This window comes from Delphinapterus leucas, chromosome 10, assembly GCF_059928025.1.
Source record: "Delphinapterus leucas isolate spDelLeu-1000000601 "Yukka" chromosome 10, BTC_Dleu_Yukka2, whole genome shotgun sequence".
Lineage (NCBI taxonomy): Eukaryota > Metazoa > Chordata > Mammalia > Artiodactyla > Monodontidae > Delphinapterus > Delphinapterus leucas.
Window position 1 is genome coordinate 53,387,947 of NC_143138.1, and position 8,154 is coordinate 53,396,100.

Here is an 8,154-nt window from a genome sequence, read left to right on the forward strand (position 1 = left end):
CCACCAGGGAAGACCCCCTTTCTTGTTTTTAATACTACTGTATCATCTACATCTTTTCATCCAGTTTTTTCAAATAGTGTCTCCATTTAATAATCTTTTTAAGAGGATAATTTGGTGTTTTAATGATTAAAACAAGTATTTTATTCACTGCGATTATTATTGCAACTTTCTATTAATTTCTTTTTTATCTTACTAATTTTGCTTCTCTCCTCCTTAAAACCTTTCCTGTTGCCTTTAGTGTAAATTCCATGTAAATTGTTATGACTTAAATTATTCTCCCAGAACTGTCCACTTATTATCTCTTACTCTATCTCATCTCTCACTCTTTTCCAACTTCCTTGTAAACTCTGGCAACTCTGAGTTATTTCCAGTCCCTGAAAATGTCATTCTCTAATTTGTTCTCTCCCATGTTCATTCTCCTTCTTGAAAGTGCCAATTTTTTTTAAAATTTATTTTTTATTGAAGTGTAGTTGAATTACAATGTGTTAATTACTGCTGTACAGCAGAGTGATTCAGTTATACATATGTGTACATTCTTTTTCATATTCTTTTCCATTATGCTTTATCACAGGGTATTGAATATAGTTCCCAGTGCTATACAGTAGGACCTTGTTGTTTATCTATCCTATATATAATAATTTGCATCTGCTAATCCAAAACTCCCACTCCATCCCTCCCCTCCCCTCCCCTCGGCAACCACAAGTCTGTTCTCTCTGTCCCTGATTCTGTTTCTGTGTCATAGATAGGTTCATTTGTGTCATATTTTAGACTCCACATATGTGACATCATATGGTATTTGTCTTTCTCCTTCTGACTTACTTCCCTTAGTATGATAATCTTTAGTTGCATCCGTGTTGTTGCAAATGGCATTATTTCATTCTTTTTTATGGCTGAGTAATATTCCATTGTATATATGTACCACAGCTTCTTTATCCATTCATTTGTTGATGAGCATTTAGGTTGTTTCCATGTCTTGGCAATTGTGAATAGTGCTGCTATGAACATAGGGCTGCATGTATCTTTTTGAATTGTAGTTTTGTCTGAATATATGCCCAGGAGTGGGATTGCTGGATCATATGGTAATTCTGTATTTAGTTTTCTGAGGAACCTCCATACTGTTCTCCACAGTAGCTGCACCAACTTGCATTCCCACCAACAGTGTAGGAGGGTTCCCTTTTCTCCACATCCTCTCCAGCATTTGTTATTTATAGAGAAAGTGCTAATCTTTTGCTCACCCCTTCTTTCACCTAGTTCAACCTAAGACTTTCCCTATGTTTAGGGCCATGTTCTCTCCCTCTTGAGTGTGTATATAGGTTCTTTAAACATGTTATAATTTCTTGTGTTTGTCCTGGATTTTATGTTGCATAGCACAGTAAATCTAATCTTTTGTTAAAAAAATTGAGATTTTATATATATATATATATAATTGACGTAGGTGTATGATATAATGATTTGATATTTGTACATACTGCACAGTGATCATCACAATAAGTCTAGTTAACATCTGTCACTGTACATAGTTACAGAGCTTTTTTTCTTGTGAGGAGAACTTTTAAGATTTACTCCCTTAGCTTTGAAATATGCAGTACAGTGTTATTACCTATAATCACCATGCTGTATGTTACATCCCCATGACTTATTCATGTTATAACTGGAGGTTTGTACCTTTTGACCCCCTTCACCCATTTTGCCCACCCTCCCACCACCTCTGGCAACCACAGATCTCTTCTCTGTATGTATTAGCTCAGTTTTGTTTTGTTTTTTATCTAGATTCCACATATAAGTGAGATCATATGGTATGTGTCTCTCTCTGTGTGACTTATTTCACTTAGCATAATACCCTTGAGGTCCATCTGTGTTGTCACAAATGGCAAGATTTCATTCTTTTTTATGGCTGAATAATTTTCATATATGTATCTGTATCTCACATTTTTTAATTCATTCATCCATTGATAGACACTTAGGTTGCTTCCATATCTTGGCTGTTGTAAATAATGCTACAGTGAACATGATAGTGTGTATCTTTTGGGTTATGTTTTCATTTTCTTCAGAAAAATACCCACAAGTGGAATTGCTGGATCATATGGTAGTTCTGTTTTTGAATTTTTGAGGAACCTCCATACTGTTCTCCATAGTGGCTGCACCAATTTATATTCCCACTAATAGTACCCAAGTGTTCCTTTTTCTCCACATCCTCGCCAATACTTATTTCTTGTCTTTTTGATAGTAGCAATTCCAGTAGGTGAGAGGTGATATCTCACCGTGGTTTTGATTTTCATTTCCCTGATGATTAGTGTTGTTGAGCATATTTCATGTACCTCTTGGCCATTTGTGTGCCTTCTTTGGAAAAATGTCTATTTAGCTCCTCTGCCCATTTTTTAATTGAATTTTTTTTTTGCTATTGGGTGGTATGAGTTCTTTATAGATTTTGGGTATTAACTCATCAGATGTATGGTTTGCAAATATTTTCTCCCAGTCAGTAGGTTGCCTTTTCATTTTGTTGATGGTTTCCTTTGCTGTGCAGAAGCTTTTTAGTTTGATGTAGTCCCACTTGTTTATTTTTGCTTTTGTTGCCTTTGCTTTTAGTGTCAAATCCAAAATATCTTCAAGACTTAGGTCAAGAAGCTTACCCTCTATGTTTTCTTCTAGGACTTTTATGGTTTCAGGTCTTACATTCAAGTCTTTTCATCCATTTTAAGTTAATTTTTGTGGTTGTAAGACAGGAGTCCAGTTTCATTCTTTCACATATGGCTGTCCAGTTTTCCCAGCACCATTTATTGAAGAGACTGTTCTTTCCCCATTGTATGTCTTGGCTCCTTTGTCATAAATTAATTGACCATATATGTGTGGGTTTGTTCCTGGGCTCTTTATTATGTTTCATGGATCTGTGTATCTGTTTTTATGCCCAGAACATTGTGTACATTAGTATATATTTTTGTATGGCAGTATGTGTATTGGGCATGTTTATTTGTATATGGGAATGTATCTGAATGTATACTTATGTGTGTGTATGCATATGTATGCCTGTGTGTGTGAGAACATTCAAGGCAGAGGAAACAGCTTGCAAAAAATCATGCTGTATTTGGGAAATCTTGCACAGTTTAGTTTCCTTCTACTCTTGGCCCATATATATATTTATTTGTGCTTAGTTGGAAGTGCTTGGAACGTAGCATTTTCCTCTGAGCTTTTTCCTACCTAACATTTAATGATTACTCTTCCCTATTACCACATACTTTTCATAATTACCACTTCAATGGCTGCTTAATAGTCCATGGAGTTTATGTCATGATTTACTTAACCTTTTTGTTGCTCTTTAAAAATTTTAGATAATGCTGAAATAAAATTTTGTATAATGCTGAAATTAAAATTTTTTGTTTTGTTGAATTATTTCTTTATGATAACTTCCTGAAGAGGAATTACTGGATCAAAGGAGGAGAACATTTTTACAGCTCTTGATAAAGCCAGTGCTTCCAAAGGTGGTAATAGTTTTAAAAAAATATGTATTTGTATTTGACATATAGCATTGTATGAATCTAAGGTGTACAACATGTTGATTTGGTACATTTATATATTGTAATATGATTGCCATTGTAGTGTTAGCTACCTACGAACACCACATAATTATCATTTATTTTTTGTGATGGGAATAATTAAGATCTAGTCTCCTAGCATGTTTGGTCTTAATACTACAATATTGTTGTCTATAATCACTATACTGTTTATTAGATCTCTAGGACTTATGTATCTAGTAGTTGCAAGTTCGTATCCTTGAACAACATCTGTACTATTCCCCCTCCCCCCAGACCCTGGTAACCACCATTTTACTCTATTTTTATGAGTTTGTCTTTTAGGTCCACATATAAGTGATATCGTACAGTATTTGTCTTTCTCTGACTTATCTTACTTGGCGTAATGTCCTCAGAATCCATCCATGTTGTCACAGAGGGCAGAATTTTCTTCTTTCTCATGGCTGAGTAATATTTCATTGTAAGTATTACTACATCTTTATCTGTTAATCGGTTGACAGGCACTTACGTTGTTTCCATATCTTGGCTCTTGTAAATGATGCTGCAGTAAACATGGGAGGCCATATATCTCTTCAGTATCCTTTTTTTATTTCATATGCCCAGAAGTGGAATTGCTGAATCATATGGTAATTCTATTTAAAATTTTTTTCAGGAACATTCATATTGTTTTCTGTAGTAGGTGAACTAATTTACATTCCCACCAACAGTATACAAGCGTTCCCTTTTCTCTGCATCCTCTTGTCTTCTTGATGACATTGGTTTTATTATTTTCTATTATTTTCTTTTTTCTTTTTTAACGATTTCCACTCCTAGCTTTTTAAATCCCATTCTTTGTTTTTCTTTGGGTTAACTGTGTTTTCTTTAGCTTGCCTAAGTTGGACATTTAGCTAGTTATTTTTCAGCTCCCTCATCTAATAATAGATAAGTTCTTTGAGCGATAGTCTCAAAGCTCTACTTCTGTTGAATTTCACAAGTTTTGAAGTTTAGTGTTTCTTTTTACTATTCAGTTTCAAGTATTTATCAATTTCCATTATTGCTTCTTTGAAACATTTTTTTCTTAAAAATGTTTTTATTATGAAGTATAATATATAGTTGGAGAACCACACAAAACACAAATATTAGACAAATACCCTAGCCATCACTTAGGTCAATAAATAAAACTTTGCCAGTCACCAAAGAAGCACCTCCATTTCTCATCCAAATGATAACTGCTTCCCTCTCCAGAAATAACACTTTCTTGACTTTTATAGCTTTCACTTTATTTTCATTTCTTTATAGATCTATCATCCATATGTGCATCCTTAGTCATTACAGTTTAGTCTCGCCCATTTTTTTTTTTTTGGCGGTTCTATAACTTTATTTGACAATCAACAGTTCTCATCCATATCAACGGTCTGTAGATTTTTGAAAGTGGTGACAAGTACATAGGTAACCAACATGTAGAGCTTGTTTGGTGAATCTTCATCTTCATTACATTTTTCTGGACAACCGCACACAGATACGGTATGGGACAGTCCTTATTCCTTTGGCCCAGACAGCTTTGTTGAGCCTGGTGTCAGTGTGCACATCTGGAGTTCCCATCTCCTTCATGATGAATTTTTGGATTTCTTTGAGTGCCTGAGGGGCACGCTTCTTGAAACCCACTCCATGGATGTGTTGATAGTGTATTCTGTGGTCACCACCTCGTTGATGGCAGACTGGCCCTCCTTCTTCTTGCCACCCTTCTTTGCGGGAGTCATCCTGCTGGGCTCCAGTTGGAAAAAACAGCTAGTCTTGCTCATTTAATAAATCTTTAAGTCTCTAATAATCAACAGGTCTCCTGTCCATCTCTTTCTGTTCTACACGTTTTATCTGTTGAAGAACTTGGGTTATTTGATATGTATTGTGGAAGTTCCCACAGTCTGGGTTTTGCTAATTGCAGCCTCGTGGTGCAATTTCAGCATGTTTCCTTTATCTGTATTTCTTGGAAATTGACAGCTGGATCCAGAGGTTTGATCAGACTCAGGTTCTATCCCTTTAGTAAGACTATGTGGTGGTGTGTTCTTTTATTAGGAGTTACACAATGTTTGGTTTCCTTTTTTTGTGCTGGCATCTATGTATGCTTATTGCCTAGATCATTAACTTATTGGGGCTGCAAAATGACGATATTCTGATTCTTTTTCTTCATTTATTAGTTGGACTGCTTAAAAAAATTTTTTTTATTGGAGTATAGTTGATTTACAGTGTTGTTAGTTTCAGGTGTATAGCATAGTGAATCAGTTATATATCCACTCTTTTTTTTTAGATTCTTTCCCATATAGGCCATTACAGAGTATTGAGTTCCCTGTGGTATACAGCAGGTTCTTACTAGTTATCTATTTTATATATAGTAGTGTGTATATGTCAATCCCAATCTCCCAAATTATCCCTATGCCTCTTATCCCCTGGTAACCATGTTTATTTTCTACATCCATGACTGTACTTCTGTTTTGTAAATAAGTTCATTTGTACCCCTTTTCTTTAGATTCCATGTATAAATGATATCATATGATATGGAATGCTTTTATAAAGAATTACTTCACTTCTGTTTGATTACACAGTGATACAGTTTATGTAGAAGAAAGGCAGGATAAATGCTTGACGTTCTTTTCCTTTATTTACCAGTTTCGAAATAATGAGATATGTGAAGGTATGACGTGAGAAACAAAATGTTTTCATAGTTTAAACTAATCTCCCACAAGATATATATTAATTGCAGAGGGAAAAAATGTAATTTTATAATGGGGCACTCCGGCAGAAATCATCTTAACCAAGTGATCAGAGTTGGCATCACCACTAATAAGACAAATGTACACCATATGCCTCCTGATGTAATGCACAAGAAGAGCACAATGTCATTTCTGTGGCATTTCTGACAAAAATTATAACTTGAGTCTAATCATGAGGAAATATTAGACACATGGCAGAACATTCTACAGGGTAACTGGCTATATGCTTCAAAAGTAGCAAAGTCATGAAAGATAAAGACTGAAAAAATGTTTTAGATTAGAAGAGACTAAAGAGACGTGGCAAATAAATGCAATATGTGATCCTGGGCCGGAAAAAAAAGTTTTTCTTTTGTTTTAAGGACCATTAATGGGACAATTGACAGATTTTGAATAAGATCTATAGATTATAGTATTGTGTTGGTGTTAGTTTTCCTTGTTTTGTTAATTGTACTGTGTTTCTGAAAAAGAACGTCCTTGTTTTTAGGAAGTATGTGAGTATTTTAGGGGTAAATGAACATCGTGTCTACAACATACTCTCCAACACTTCAGACACAATTACATATATGTAATTACTACATCAGACCCAGATGATTTAATTGGTGAATGCTACCAAACATAAGAAAGAAATGATACTAATTCTCTACGTTGTCATCCAGAAAATAGAAGCAGAATAATTCCTAACTTATTCTGTGAAGCTAACATTACCCTAATACCAAAACCAGAAAAAGACATTATAGAAAGGAAAAGTACAGAACAATATCTCTCGTGAACACAGAGGCAGAAGTCTTCAAAAAAAAGTTAGCAAATCAGATTGAACAAGGTATAAAAAGAATTATACACTATAACCAAGTGGGATTTATTTCATGCATGCAAGGATGCCTCAACATTCAAAAATCAACATAATCAATCACATCAATGATCTAATAAAGAACAAAATCATATGGTCATATTAGTAGATGCAGAAAAAGTATTTGGCAAATTTTAACACTCATTCATGATTAAAAGTCTCATCAAACCAAAAATAGAGGGGAACTTCCTCAACTTGATCAAGAATATCTACAAAAAAACCCCTAAGGCTAACAGTGTACTTAACGCTGAGAAACTGGTTGCTTTATCCCCAAGATCAGGAACCAGAAAATGATGTCCCCTCTTACTACTCCTGTTCATCACAGTACTGCTGAAGTCCTACCTAATACAATTAGGTAAGAAAAGAAAAGAAAAAGTGTACATTGGGAAGGTATACATTGGTTTTGTTTGTAGATTACATGATTGTGTATGTAGAAAATCCAAAAGAATTGACAAAATATCCCTGTAATTAATAAGCAGTTATATAACGTTGCACGATACAAGGTTAATATGCAGAAGGTAATTGCTTTCCTATTGCCATTTCTGGTATTGTTCACCAGCAGTGAACAACTGGAAGTTAAAATAAAAAACAATACCACTTACATTAGCCTCAAAAAATGAAATACTTAGGTATAAGTCTAGCAAAAGATCTATATGATGAAAACTCCAGCTCCAGTGAAAGAAATCAAAGAAGGTCTAAATAAGTAAAGAGATGTTACACATTCATGGATAAGAAGACTCAATATTGTTAAAATGTTAATTCTTCCCAAGTTGATCTATGGAGTCAACACAATGCTGATTAAAAAATACCACCGAGTTATTTTGTGGATATTGACAAATCTATTTTAAAGTTTGTATAGAAAGACAAAAGACTTTGAAAGGCCAATGCATTACTGAAGAAGAACAGAGTTGGAGGACTGACACTACTGACCTATGAAGACTTAGTTTAGAGTTTTAGAAATCAAGACAGGGACTTCCCTGGTGGCAGTGGTTAAGAATCCACCTGCCACTGCAGGGTATATGGGTTCGATCCC

At 34.6% G+C, this 8,154-nt stretch overlaps 1 pseudogene; it reads right to left on the minus strand.

Moving 5' to 3' along the window:
* Nucleotides 1–3,529: 3,529 nt before the first annotated feature.
* LOC149748236 (large ribosomal subunit protein eL31 pseudogene) lies at nt 3,530–5,780 on the minus strand (annotated as a pseudogene).
* Nucleotides 5,781–8,154: the final 2,374 nt, after the last annotated feature.